Source organism: Lepidochelys olivacea (assembly GCF_965140295.1).
Source record: "Lepidochelys olivacea isolate rLepOli2 genome assembly, chromosome: 15".
In the NCBI taxonomy this organism is placed as follows: Eukaryota; Metazoa; Chordata; order Testudines; family Cheloniidae; genus Lepidochelys; species Lepidochelys olivacea.
Window position 1 is genome coordinate 22,292,234 of NC_140425.1, and position 14,059 is coordinate 22,306,292.

Consider the following 14,059-nt stretch of genomic DNA (forward strand, 5'->3'; position numbering starts at 1 on the left):
GTAGCATGAGACTATTTTTTTAACTGGAAGGCTTACATTTTTTTAACATAAGCCCATGAGCTTCCCGTTGACCTGAGTTATCTCATGTAACAGTACTGCACAAGGACTTTTATTCCATACTGCTCTGAAATGACATATTCATTACTTGGCTTGTGTGTGTGACTGGGGACCCATTGTTAGCAGTAGAGAAAATTGGTACTGTACAGAAACTTCACTGTTGCCAAGGAAAGAAGCTTTTGGTCTTTATTTATTTTATTTTTTTGTATTTATGAAAGCTGTAGCAGAAAACATTGTCTCTCTCGTGGTGTTTTCAACTGACAGCCACATCTGGGTCCTTCTGATAGAACATTACTTTTCTGCCATTTGTCACCTGTTTTATACAGTCACCCTCATTTTTAAACCCAGTTAATAGATATGTAGTTCTTGTGTTTATCATTTGCAATTAGCATTTGAAAGGGCGAGAAAATAATCCGTAGAGATGTGTTTGCAGATGGTAAATAAAGATTGTGAAGCCTTTCAAAGTTCAGTGAATCAGACTGCAGGTTTCACAAGTTAGCAACAAGGACACGTTGTCCTTTCTGGCAGTACATGAAAAGGAGTTCAGTGCTGCAAGTACAGATTTGGTGTGTCTTTGAGTCTTACTTAAGTACCAGTTAATTCAGTGAAGTAGTATACAAGTAGTATCTTGCTGCTCGACTATTTGGAACTCAAATTAAAAGGTGTTTTCCCCTATTTCTGAAAGATTGAATGATAAAGTTGCTGTCATAAAACCTATGACTAAACAGAACTAAATGACTTTTTTAAAGTGAATAAAAAAAAACCAACCTCTTCTTTTACTCTTGAAATCACTTTCACATCATGTGTGAAATTCCCTCCCTGACAGAGGGCCAACACACCTATGCACCATTAAGCCCGCTCTTGATGGCTTGAGAGTGCACATTATGTGTACTGGCCTTTCTTTCTGTGACTTCAAAAACAGTCGCATCCACTTATGTCTGGGCTGAATGTGGTTTTGAGAGAATACAAAAAATCTGTTAATTATACATTGCTTTGCCTCTGACCTCACCACAGAACGTCCACTGCCATTTGATGTCCCCACTGAATTTGGCACATTAATCATAGTAACACGTGGCATCTCTTCATATGACCAAAGACTTCAGGACCAATTGATAGGTACAGATATAGCTACAGAAAGTAGATAAAGATCCTAAAAACCACAACAACCTTCCCCCGTAAAGGGGGAAATGACAGAGACTGCATGAATCCATTTGGGATTTCACTATTGCTCTTGATTTTAAATGGAAGGTGCTTAAATACTATATGATATTATAATACCCTAAAATGGAGTAATAACAGTGACAGCCTGTTATAAAGCATGACACAGCAGTAAAACGTCAGTAAATACATTTATAGACTGATATTTATTGGGGAAAAAATATGCAAGCCTGGTTACCCATAGAAATGAACATTCTCTCATCATTCTGAACATTCTTCCTACTGTTCCATAACGAGGCAAAGAACAACATTTTAATTGCAATACAGTTACTAATAATCTTTATAGCTTTATAGTTCCTTTATAGCTTACCTCATTCATTTTACTGTTTCAATAAATTTTATATAGCTCACCATGGATACTGCCACTTGATCTTTATACAACTTCTCTTGTATAACTTGAGTATAGGAGAAGGAGCTAGAATCAATTTGTGTAGTTCTAACCTGATAAAATTGAAAAGCCAGTAAAGCTATATATCTAATTGAAAGAGTGACACGCCGGGAGCATGTTAGAGGCTTGTACAAGATCTTTCTGTGTAATCCCTCACATCCACTCTAGTTCTTCAATTAGCATTAGTGCAAGAGTATGGAAAATGTATCTGCTAGGCTTTGGAGACTGCAAAATGAGGAGCCTGTAAAATTACAAAGATCAGTTCCAGAAATGGTAGAACTCTGCGTGTCATCAGTAAGAGCACCATGGAATACATATAATCTTACAGAAGAGCTTTGACTCGGAATCTTGAAGCTGTAGCAGAGGATAATTCTGCATACAATCAAAGCGTGTGGTAGATAACTTAGAAACTTAATTGCAACATTATCTATAACTGTATAATTGAAGAGAAAAAGCAATTTATTGAAATTTTAGGGCCAAAATCTGTGCTCTGTGGTTTTTTTTTTTTTTTTTGTGTGTGTGTGTGTTTGTTTTCCTTTTTTTTATTTAATTAAAAACATTGAGCACAACCACCATGTTGATGACAGTGAGCTTTTGGTCAATTAAGGACTTAGTAATTCACTTCAATCAACTTTGAGAATCCTTTTACACTTTCAAATGGCTAACTGTCATGTGCATTCAAGACAAGGGAATAAAACTTCCTATTTATGATCAAAGTCTCCTCTCACTTCCACTTATGCAACTCCATTGACTTCAGTGGAGTTCCCCCAGTATCATCAAAGAAGAATTTTCCCCATGCATGTTCAATGAGGAGAAAATTTCAAATGTTCTGATTCTGTTCTTCTCTGGCCTCAGAGCGGGAGCCCTGTGAGGCTAGTTATTGTTCTCCTTGCCATCTTTGAGTGGACAAGACCATCCTCTAATCCAAAAACTTTAATGCTTCATTTAATTGACCTCAAATTATTTTGATACACTGCTATTTCTTCTACCTAGGCTGGTGAGGCTGTAAATCAAGAAATTGGAATAGGCAGCACGATGGATTATAGGCATCAAGGAGATGAAACTAGTGTTCAGACACTACCGTGACGGGCACTAGTATAAGAACCTAGATGGTGCAAGGGTCAGTCTGGTTTTTCTGTTGTAACACATGCTTTTAGTCTACCATGTTGAAAGATACTACACTTCTCTTTCCCAGTGACAGCTAGTGAAACTGACTTCCTGTAATGTCAGCCCGCTATTTGTCTTAACGATGGCATTTGGAACATAGCCCTATTGCAAGGATCCAGCAGGCTGGAGCATCATCTCATTAAGCCGGGCTTATTTCTGTATAATCCAAAGCAAAATCTCTCTGAAGGATTTCCTGTCTGTGTTCCCCTGGCTCCCTGCGCTCATGTCCATTGCCTTTAAGAACTATCAAGCATGTCACCTTTTCTTTGCAGCTTTCATTGTGTAGCCATGGATTTAGTGAGAGAACGGTTATTGACGCAGAGGGACATGCCAAAGTGTAATGAGACATCCAAAGTGATCACTGCCTTCAAAGCATGTTTCTGAATGCCATCGCAACTGCAGGAGTCACTACAGCTCAGTCTTCCATTGTTCTCTCTGTTTCACTCAAGTGAGGAACAGAAGTAGTAATGCCATGTGACGGGTTCCTCCCAGGGTGCCACCTGTCACTGGGGAACCACTGAGCCCCCTGACCCACCAGCCTGGGCTCCCTTTCACATTGCACTGCTGTGTCAAGCTGTCACTCGGCTCTTTTTTGGGGGGGGGTATGTGGGGGAGCGAATCCAGCTCTCCTGCAGCTGGGCTTTATCTCCAGTTGGGCTTGGCCCACTCTCCAGGTGCAAGCAGCCAGGTTAAGTGGTCCCTCGTGCCCATATTAGCCCTTTCATGACATTGTCTTATGATCAGGAGAGCAGCTGCCTAGTTGAATGCTATAGTCCTTGGCCTCCAGGACAGCCAGCCCATACAAGCTGCTAAGAGGAAAGATGATCTCGTGCCTTAGGTACTGGTCTGAGAGTCAGGAGATCCGGATTCATTCCTTGGCTCAGCCATAGACTTCCTAGGTAACCGCAGGTAAACCATGTGTTATCGCTCTGCTTCAGTTCCCCATCTGAAAATGGAGATAATAATGCCCTGCCTCAATCATTAATGACTGAGGAGTTCACATCCTAGGGTGTAGAGAGAGAGAGAGAGACAGTTAGTTTAGAAACCTAAGATCTACATTAAGAATAACAGCTCTGTAGAGCCTTGTGCCGGCTTCCTGAAGTGGTTGAATTCTCCTCTTGAGAAACAAGGGAAGAGCACACAAAAAAGCAAACCAGATAGCACCTTCACTTTCCTAGCAGCCATGATGGTATTTATGATGGAACAGGAACTTCTCTGAGGGCATGTCTACGGTTACTGGAGCTCAATGCTGCGGCGATCTATGCACCAGGGGTCAATTTAGTAGGTCTAGTGAAGACCTGCTAAATCAACCATAGATCACTCTCCTATCAACTCTACTACTCCACTGGAACGAGAAGCATAAGGTAAGTAGACGGGAGAGTGTCTCCTGTCAACTCAGCACCGTGTAAACACTGTGCTAAGTCAACCTAAGCTATGTTGACTCCAGGTACGGTATTCACGTCAATTTACCCCCGTAGTGTCGACAAGGCCTAAGAAGTCATTCCACTGGCAAGCTCCTGTAACCAGAATCTGTCAGGACCCCAGAATCAATGAAGGGAGGTGAAACTAAGGAAAAATGGAGCCTTTTGACAAGCAAAAATTACGCAGCAGATAAATTAGGTGCTTAAGACTGTGGCAAATTGTAACTTTTACATTGGTTTCCTACCTGTCTAGCTTGCAGGAAAAGAGCAAATTGATAGGTAAAAAGCAAGATGGGAATATAAGAAGTAAAACAAGAAGCTGAGGGATGCGGTTATTATAAGAATCAGAGTAAAATAAAAATAGGAAAAAATGCTGCAAGATATAAAAGGAACATATAAATGGGGTGAAGCGGAATCACAAGGGAAAAGCTACTCTGAAAGCCAAAAATGCTTCCCTTAGTGCCAGCACATCTCTCTACTGTTTTAAACTTTAGTTCTGACAGGTTTTTATTCTAACTTTGATCTTTTGATGCTATATGGGAGTATGCTGTCTCTCTCAGTTGTTTCCATAGCACTGATTGCTGTAGTAGCTAAAGAGATACTTCCACCATAGGAATATGCTTAACTTAAAGCCCTGTTGATTTTAATGGGGCTGCACACATGCGTAAGGTTAAGTATGTACTTTGCTGGATTGGGGTCTAAGTATGTGACCTCAATGCCTAGCTGAAATGTGGAGTACGTTCCAAAAGAATGAATATAGCAAATAAAAACTAACTCAGAACAGCATGGGATAATACTATGCATCAAATACTGTAGCCCATGGTGTAGATCCTTATCTGATATAAATTGTCATCGCTCTATTGACTTAAATAGGCTGAGGATCTGCCCTCTTTCTGGCAAAAAGTCCCCTAGCTTCAGTGGGGAATCTTGCCTGAGGAAAGTGTGCGTATGAATTTCATGATCTGGCCATGTAACAAATTGTTGGAGTCTGTATGCTGTATGAAATGCAATCGCAGTGTCTTACAATAAACTCTCATCTGTCAAATAAGGAAAGCCCTAATCCAAAACTCATTGTGATGACTTCAGTGAGCTTCAGATCATGCCCCAAAGAAACTAACTAGATAAATGTATACCCTGAATGAGGAAAGGGGGACAAGACCTAGGCTATGTCTACACTGGCAATTGAACGACAAAACTTTGGTCTTTCAGAGGTGTTAAACTCCTTCTCCCCCCCTCCCCCGAAAGACAAAAGATTTGCCGTGGCAAGTGCCAGTGTGAACAGCACATTGTTGGCAGGAGTGCTCTCCCGTCGGCAACACGAATGCTGCTCGTTGGTTTAGAAGTTTTTTGTCGGCAGGAGAGCCAACAAACAGCAGCTACGCTGCGTGACTTTTGGGGCACAGCTGTGGAGACACAGCCATGTTGCTAGAAGCTGTGTAGTATAGACATTGTCCTACAAGGAACAAAACAACAGACATCATTGTACACACGGCTTTAACCTAGTCAGTTTGGGTACCAGTAGCAGTGCAGTCGTGGCAGCGTGGGTTCAGCCCTGACTGTGCAAACCCGCCTGGCATTCTAATATTTACTCAGATGGGCTTATTCTAGCCCTTTGTGTTGCCATGGTTTCACTGCTATTGGTACCCAAACTAGCTAGATTAAAGCAACGTCTACATGAGCTGCAATCACCCCCATCTCCACCCCCCCCGATTGCCGTGTAGACGCTGACGATGGCATCTGTTGCAAGCCTTTACAAATCTCTTCGCTCTGCACTAATGCTATTGCACATTGTTACACCTGAACGGAACCTGACTTCGGAAATGCACGTGGGAAGACGTGAGCATAACATGGAACAATGTTAGGGTGTCCGTGAAACTCCGGTCATAAAATGCAAATATACCATGATGCTCCCAGTTCATTCTTGCTGCTTTCAGCTAATGAGAAAATTTTTTACCCTTGGTTCTTTGTGTGCAGTACCTGCTGAGTATTTCATTGGGCAGGAGGGTTATTTCTGTACTAACTTGCAACAATCAAACTCAAGGTTGTTCTGTTCTCTTTCAATATAAGATTATAGTAGCAAGAGCTGGGGAAATATAATGCACATTTACCCGGACGAATCTCTGGTGTTACTTGTTGACGTCAGCTGAATTACAACAAAGACAAATTTTAGCTCATTGTTTACTATGACAGAAGCCTCCATTGTAACAAATTGGAATCCAGGGTATATTTTCCCAAGGGTTCCTACAGATGTATGCAAACCTGCTTAACAAACAGTGACTTAACAATGTTATGAAAAATAGATTTATATTTACTTTTGTTTCTGGAACATCAGAACCATCAAGTTCTATGAATCTGGTGTTCAAAGCAGGTTCCTATCACTGTCACTCCCTCCCACTGACTCCTTCCTATTACTGCATTCATATGATCTTGCCTTGTTTGTACAGCACCCCAATTAAAAAAGGATTATAAGCAAATAAAAGTGAAAACGCATCTAAAAGTCGAAAACTTAATCTAGCAAGATACAGGTTTTGGTCAAGATGGTTTCTAACATACACTCAGTTTCCAGAGACTTCAACCCCCTTCCTCCTTAGCTGAAGGACCCGTCTTTCTTAGCTTGCAAGAGCTCGGTTCTCTTTTGTCTGTCTAGTGTTGGATGCCAAAGATGGCTTTTGTCTTTGCTTATATCTTCCAAAGTTCAGTGGTTTGTTTCAAGAGGCAGGATGATGTTATGCTGTTTTTCCCCTTTTTGAGGGCTTCCCATTCCACTGCATGTAAATGAAGCTTCCATTGTTTTGAATCCACCATAGTTAATTTATATAGGAGACAGGTAGATAGCTGCCTTCTCGGCTGTCTGGGAGGGAACCTGTTTCTTCCTGTTTGGCCACAAAATTTAAAACAATATCATAAAGTATCGATATTTAGTGTTAATACATATATTTCACAGTGATATTAATCACCAATGTGTCATTTGCTTTCAGAAAACACCTCACATGATACATTCTTATAATAGAGTAATATTGTATACAAACAGTTGATTCAATTGCCCATCACTTGAGGTTCAGCCCCTGGTCTTTATAGACCAGTAAACCTTTGAAATGGATTCTTCTGAGGGTTACCCCTCAAAGTAAAGTTTATTCACGCTGTGAGGAAGGTGACATGGAGTCTGGTGGTGAAGGAAGCTCCGTGATCTATCTTCCTCTGGTGCTGTTTTGCTGAAATACAAATTGTTCTATTTCCTGCCCCCTCCTCCTCCTGCTGTTGTCTTGATGGTCCTGTTCACTGCTTATATGCAAATTGAGGTAGACACCAAGTTCTTTGTTTAACAACTCCCCCGACACATCTGGTGGTTGCACATGTTAGTCATAATTCCAGCATATATTCATAACTCTTTGTGCACATCATGTACAGACCTCATGCAAGAATATTAACAATCTGTTAATTTGCTTTCAGATGATGCCTCCAAAAAGGCAGATTTGTACAAAGATTATTACAGTCGAGTGTAGGCTATGAATACTGGGCTTCTCAGTGCCGCAAGAGCTTAGCACACACCCCTATCATCAGCATCTCCCATTGGCTAGCTCAGGCCGCTCCTCGCGTAGCATGCTGGCTATGTGGACTGCATTCTAAGGTGCCTATTGCTACCCGTTCATTGTTTAGATGCCTACCTCCGCGTTGTGGATCGCAGTGTTGGTCCTATGATTTCCTAGGTGCCGTGATGCTGAATGTTGCAAACCCTAAATCCCTGTGGATCTGGGCCTCATTGCATATGAAGGAGCTATGTGTGTGGGTGACTATGCAGAAGTAGGGGCTGGAACAATTTGTATAGTGGCAGGGAAGGTGCTAAGAGCCATTGTACCAAACTGTAAACCCTGGATATGATGGAAACCACTGCAAGCCAGGAGGTGCAACAGTAGTTCTAGCACCTATACACAGAAGTTTCTCTTCTCCTCCTCGTGCACAGAAACAACACCAGCAGGTACTGTGCTATTGGGATGGACACCACATGGCAGGCTTTACTCGCTTTAAATAGAACCCCACTCTGGCCTCAATCCTGCATGACACATACCATCATCATCCCAAATGAAGTCAGTGGAAATGGCTGGCGCTCGGCATCTCACAGGATTTAGCCCTCTGCCAATAGTCCCCTTAACTTAAATAAGACCACTTCAGAGTATCACCTTACTCCAGCATGAGTAAAGGTGTCGTCCTATGGCACTAGGTTTTTGAGTTTTCAAGCCTCCTCCCAAGCATTCTGCCTGCTGAGTTGTGCTCATGTCTGTTATTTCCAGTGGTTAACCAACCCCCTTAATATGCAACTTATGCGAGCAGTGATTAGGAGTTTGAGGTATTGACTAGCTGAAACATATAAAGTAGAACTAGGCTTCCAGCCGTGAGCAGGCCTTTAAAAATATTGCAGAATAATTCTTCTGCAACCTTCTCGGTTTGTACAAGCAAAACGGAGACTATTGTACCACTCACTTGCTGCAACTGTCCTATTATGAATATTCTGATCACTCCCATGAAAACCACACTGCTATGTATATTAAAGGTACAATAATATTAATACTGTATGTTTGTTTTAAAGGATTTTACAAGAACTGTATTTTCATTTTTAATTAGCAATTTTTGTTGCAGAAAGCTGTAAAATACCAGGAGTCTGGGCATCACTTCAACACAACCATAAAATACACAGCAGTGCCTGGATCCATATTGCTATGAATGAATCAAACAGTATAATCAAAACTTTTATACTCCTGTGCGGTATCTAAGTTTAAATTAGCAATGGGCTGGCAGCTAATTTGCTTCTCTCCTTATTTTTGTTTTGTTAGATCAATGATGGGAGAATGAACACTTCCCAAATGGACAGCAAATGATTCATGGATGTAACAGTGGACATGGATCTGATACCCAAGTCCATCCAATAGTCACTTTAGGGTTTTTTGGCTGCAGGCTGGCATACATAGTTGGAAGAGGAATATGCAAAGAAATATACTGCGTGGAAGGCAAGTGCTCTTTTTTTTTATATATATATTGTTGCTTTTACATGTGTTTCTCATACCTTAATACTTTGCATTTGCCCAGTGGGTTTTATAGGAAACTGTCCAAGAACTTTACAGGTGTTGAATATTGAAGCCATGTAACATCAGTGGGAGACAATAGGAATGATCACCCCCATTTTTACAGATATGTAAAAATATGCAGAGGGTTTGAGTGATTTCAGTGGGAGCTGCTAGGTTGTCAGCACTTCTGAAAACCAGGCCAGTCCCAGTGGCGACTGGGCCTCTGTTAGTCACCCTAGCTAGGACAACTGATGCCTACATGTGGACTGAGGAGTCTGGCTTTAAGCATCCATTTAAAAATACAATCTTGGTTTGAAATCTTTCTGGAGTGGTGGTTTACATTTCATAGATCAAGGAATTTTAAGTCCAAGTGGGGTTATTATTATCATCTCGTCCAGTGATTCTCAAACTTTTGTACTGGTGACCCCTTTCACATAGCAAGCCTCTGAGTGCAACCCCCCTTATATTATTAAAAACATGTTTTAATCTATTTAACACCATTATAAATGCTGGATGCAAAGCGGGGTTTGGGGTGAGGCTGACAGCTCGTGACCCCCCCCATGTAAGAACCTCATGACCCCCTGAGGGGCCACAACCCCCAGTTTGAGAACCCCTGATCTAGTCTGACCTGTTACCACACAATGTGACTTGCACCCATGTTCCTACCAGTCTCAAACCCCACAAAGCAGATGGAATTGTACAAACCTCCAAGCCACACCCACAGTCCAATCATACAACAAAACACACTGGGAGATCAAAGTAAAACAACAGCGTTATGTTATAGTGTGGGGGTAACCACAAGTATGGGAGAATGGCTACCGCTGCAGGAGGAAGTGGGCAAGGCAGGAAAGAGATGCTTTTGTCAGCTCCTGTTTCTTTTTATGGGTGTCACTGCACCCCTTCATCAGCCAATTGTGGTCAGCATTGGGACTGGCTCTGTTAGCTGTTTTATCTGATCATGGCAGTTGCCTATGTGGCTGTGGCAGGTTCCCTAGCCTTTGCCGCCTTCCAACCGAGCCAAGAGGGTTGCCTCATATTGAGAGAAAAGGGTAACAGTAGACAACAAACAGACCACAAAACATCTGAGGCAGAGGTATGCTGCTGTCACAAATCTGGTCAGGCCCCCTGGCTGAAAGCCCACAAGATTGCTGAGAGGAGGCCCAGTTGCTGGATCCCCAGGTGTGTTAAGCCTGTGAAGTTTGAACAGCGCTCAGGTTCTATCCCTGTCTTGGGGTCCCTAGGCACCCACTCACAGTGAAGTTTGTCTAACACCCCATCCTCAGAGCTGTGACCATGTGGTCCCCTGCCCAGCCCCTAGCACCAGTGCTGACTTCTCCCTGAATCACATCCTCTCCCAGAATCACACTGAAAGTGTAAGCCTTCTGGTTTACCTCTTCAAGGGGTAGATGTAGCATAAAACACACACACAGACACTTGGCACAGAAGTCTAACACATTACTGCACTTTACTTAATCACATGAGAAATACACCGATCTATCTATAAACGCTACACGCATTTCCTCACTACTCCAGGGCATTCTTAGGACAGGGCCATGTTCCTTTGGGCCCACCCACATTCGTCCTGCTCCATGGTGTGGTTTGTGTGCTGAAATGTGGAGCTGCCTTTCCCTTGGTCAGCTTGTTTCCTCCAACCTTGGCCAGTCCATGCCTTTCCTTCCAAACAAACAGAAAAGCTTCAAAAACAAACTCCAGCGAGAAACTGCTGAGTTTGAATTAATATGCAAACTAGATACCATTACCTTGGGTTTGAACAGAGACTGGGAGTGGCTGGGTCATTACACATATTGAATCTATTTCCCGTTGTTAAGTATCCTCACACCTTCTTGTCAACTGTCTACATGGGCCACCTTGATTATCACTACAAAATATTTTTTTCTCCTGCTGATAATCGCTCATCTTAATTAATTAGCCTCGTACAGTTGGTATGGCTACTTACACCTTTTCATGTTCTCTTTATGTGTGTGTGTGTGTGTGTGTGTATATATATCTTCTTACTATATGTTCCATTCTATGCATACGATGAAGTGGGCTGTAGCCAGTGGTGAGCTGGAGCCGAACTGGTTGTTAAATTTTGAAGCCGGTTTAGAACCGGTTGTTAAAGGGGTGGGCAAACTCCGGCCCACGGGCCACATGCAGCCCACGGGACCATCCTGTCCGTCCCGCCTGAGCTCTTGGCTGGGGAGGCCCCCCTGTGAATTTTTACTCACCCGGCGGCACTCTGAGCCTTCGGTGGCACTTCGGCTGCTGGTCCTTCAGTGCCATTGAAGACCCGGAGCGATTGAAGGATGTGCTGCTGAAGGCTTGGAGCGACTGAAGGAACCAGTTCTTCAGCTTCTGGCAGCTCATCACTGGCTGTAGCCCACAAAAGCTTATGCTCAAATAAATTTGTTAGTCTCTAAGGTGTCACAAGTCCTCCTGGTTCTTTTGCGGATACAGACTAACACGGCTGCTACTCTGAAACAAACTTCCTGTGTGTCTCACCTCAAGCTTCCCTGTGTCACTCTGTGAGAAGGTTTATATATGCCGGCACCAACACTTTGTCTGCTTTGTTCTGTGTTTGTAACTTCTAATTCTCCGAACTCTGGGTAAGAGAAAACTGTTCTTTCAGGGCAGGGAGCCGCCTCTTGATCCAAGCTGTTTCTACTTCAGTCGGCAGTCACTGAGTGCTTATGACCCATTATTCTCCTTGATCTGGCAGCTCATGGTGGATACACCTACAGAGGGGCATTCATGGAACAGTGAATTTCATAGCTACACTTTCATAATATCAGTGAGGATATATAAGTTGTACAGACAGATCTCTCAGCACAGCAGACCATCCGGCTACATCACAAAAATAATTTTCTGCGTTTGTTTTTAACTTTAATCAACATGTCAAAAATGTCTAAGGTTCTAAAAAGGATGTGATGACGATCTACCAAAAGCCGGTGTGCAGTTGAGCTAATACTTACGCATCACTGGTGCGTTGCAAGGCAGGTGGCTCCGTCTTTTAACTTCGGCGGCCTCATGAAGCTGCGCTCCCTGAAATTTGTTCCTTGTTTCTTAAACTTTTTTTAACCATTAATTATTAAATCCTGACCTGTGCAGGTCTGCTAGTACCTGTGCCATGAAAAGCTCTATCAGACAATCCCAGGTATCCAACCAGGGAAACTCCCTTTTGGATCATTTGTTTCCCCCCACTCAATAGGGGATGTCACAGCTTCCTCCATTGTAGATTGCAGTTAATGTAATCTCTTACAGAGTTGCAGATGGGAAACTAAGCGCATATAATGTTCTGAAAGCCTGATCTCTTCCTACAGGCTCATATAATATCATCCTTGTTCACTCAAGGAAACAGCTGAGTCAAGAATCAATGTCATACATTTTTGCAGGCAGATGGAATTACCCTTTAGTGGGTATCTTCCTCACTAGCCATGGACGTATGAAGGAAATAACGCAGAGAAGATGCACCTACACATTATCCAACTCATTTCCAGTTTCCCATGAGCCAACCAATAAATCAACACAAAAGCTGGTATGATAGTTTGCTTGACAGTGGAATGTGGGAGCCAAAGCAAAGGAGCAAAGAAAAGGGATTTTTTTTTTAAAGGGAAAAACCTGGGGTGGATTTTTGTGAAGATATTTCAACTGGCTCCCTCTGTCTCTGTTGCACAGTATTCTGCCTCCAGAGCCCTTGGGCTTTCTCTGAGCACACTGTAATGTGCATGAATTGCACGTTTTGGTGGACACATGCGGTTCTCTCTTCTTGCCACTCTGCTGGAACCTGCCAAAAAAGAAATCCACAAACCTGCTAGGGCTTCAGTGCGCTATGATAGACAAGAGAAGCAACAGTAACGTAATAAGACCTTATTTCTATATCTCTGGAGCGTGTGGGTGTGCGGGGGGGATGGACAAATGACATGTCAGAAGATTGCACTGACTTGGGCATTAAATCTTTCTCGTAAAGTGCCTGAGAAGGGCAGGGGATTCATGTTTGTCCATCTAGGCAAACTGAGCTCCCCCTCTGAGTGATTGCTGCAGTAGCAGGGGATGCTAATCTGCAAACTTCTTTGTCGCACTAAAGAGAAAAAGTGGACCCAGCATTTTCAGTTCATGATAGGGAGCTGGGAGATTTGATCGCAGCGTTAGTGTGAACAGCAGCATTAATCCCATTACTGCAGTTTCCCTCCCGCTACTATTTGATGCAGTCAGAACAAAATCCTGTTTGTTTCATTTTAGTGACTCAGCAGAAACACTTTCTATTGCCACCTTCTGCACAGGGGTTCTGGGTCTGGTGTTCTACTTGACCGAACTCCAAATGTTAAAGGTACAGATCACATTAAACTAGTGAATTCCAAATGGTTTTACCTTGAAACCCCAGCTGTGACATAGATTTGTGCTCAGACACCACTGTGCCAGACCTAGGCAATAACAACCTGAATACAGTAAATAAGAACCATAAACACCTGCTGAGACCAATGTTCTATCTCTCGGGTGAGATTCTCAAAAGGGTTCAGCATTGACCTAACGGGGTTGTCACTGGAGTCAATGGGAGCTTTATCCCTGACTTCACTGCGACCAGAGTTAGGCCAACACTGAGCCCTTTTGTAAAATCCCACTGTGACGGGTTTTCCCTGGGGTGCCATCTGGAACTGGGGTACCGCTGAGCCCCCCCAGCCTCCAGCCTGGGCTCCCTCTCTCACTGTGCTGCTGTGACAAGTTGCAAAGCCATTCAAGCTTGCACTTTC

General features: G+C 42.9%; 1 long non-coding RNA gene across 3 annotated transcripts in view; it reads left to right on the forward strand.

Annotated features, from left to right (window-relative positions):
* Positions 1 to 14,059, forward strand: part of LOC311531721 — a 612,131-nt gene that overhangs the window by 136,299 nt on the left and 461,773 nt on the right. For all 3 annotated transcript variants that reach the window (XR_014714264.1, XR_014714265.1, XR_014714266.1), the window contains exon 2: positions 9,081 to 9,254. This is a non-coding gene — a long non-coding RNA (uncharacterized lncRNA). The remainder of the gene's footprint in view (positions 1 to 9,080; positions 9,255 to 14,059) is intronic.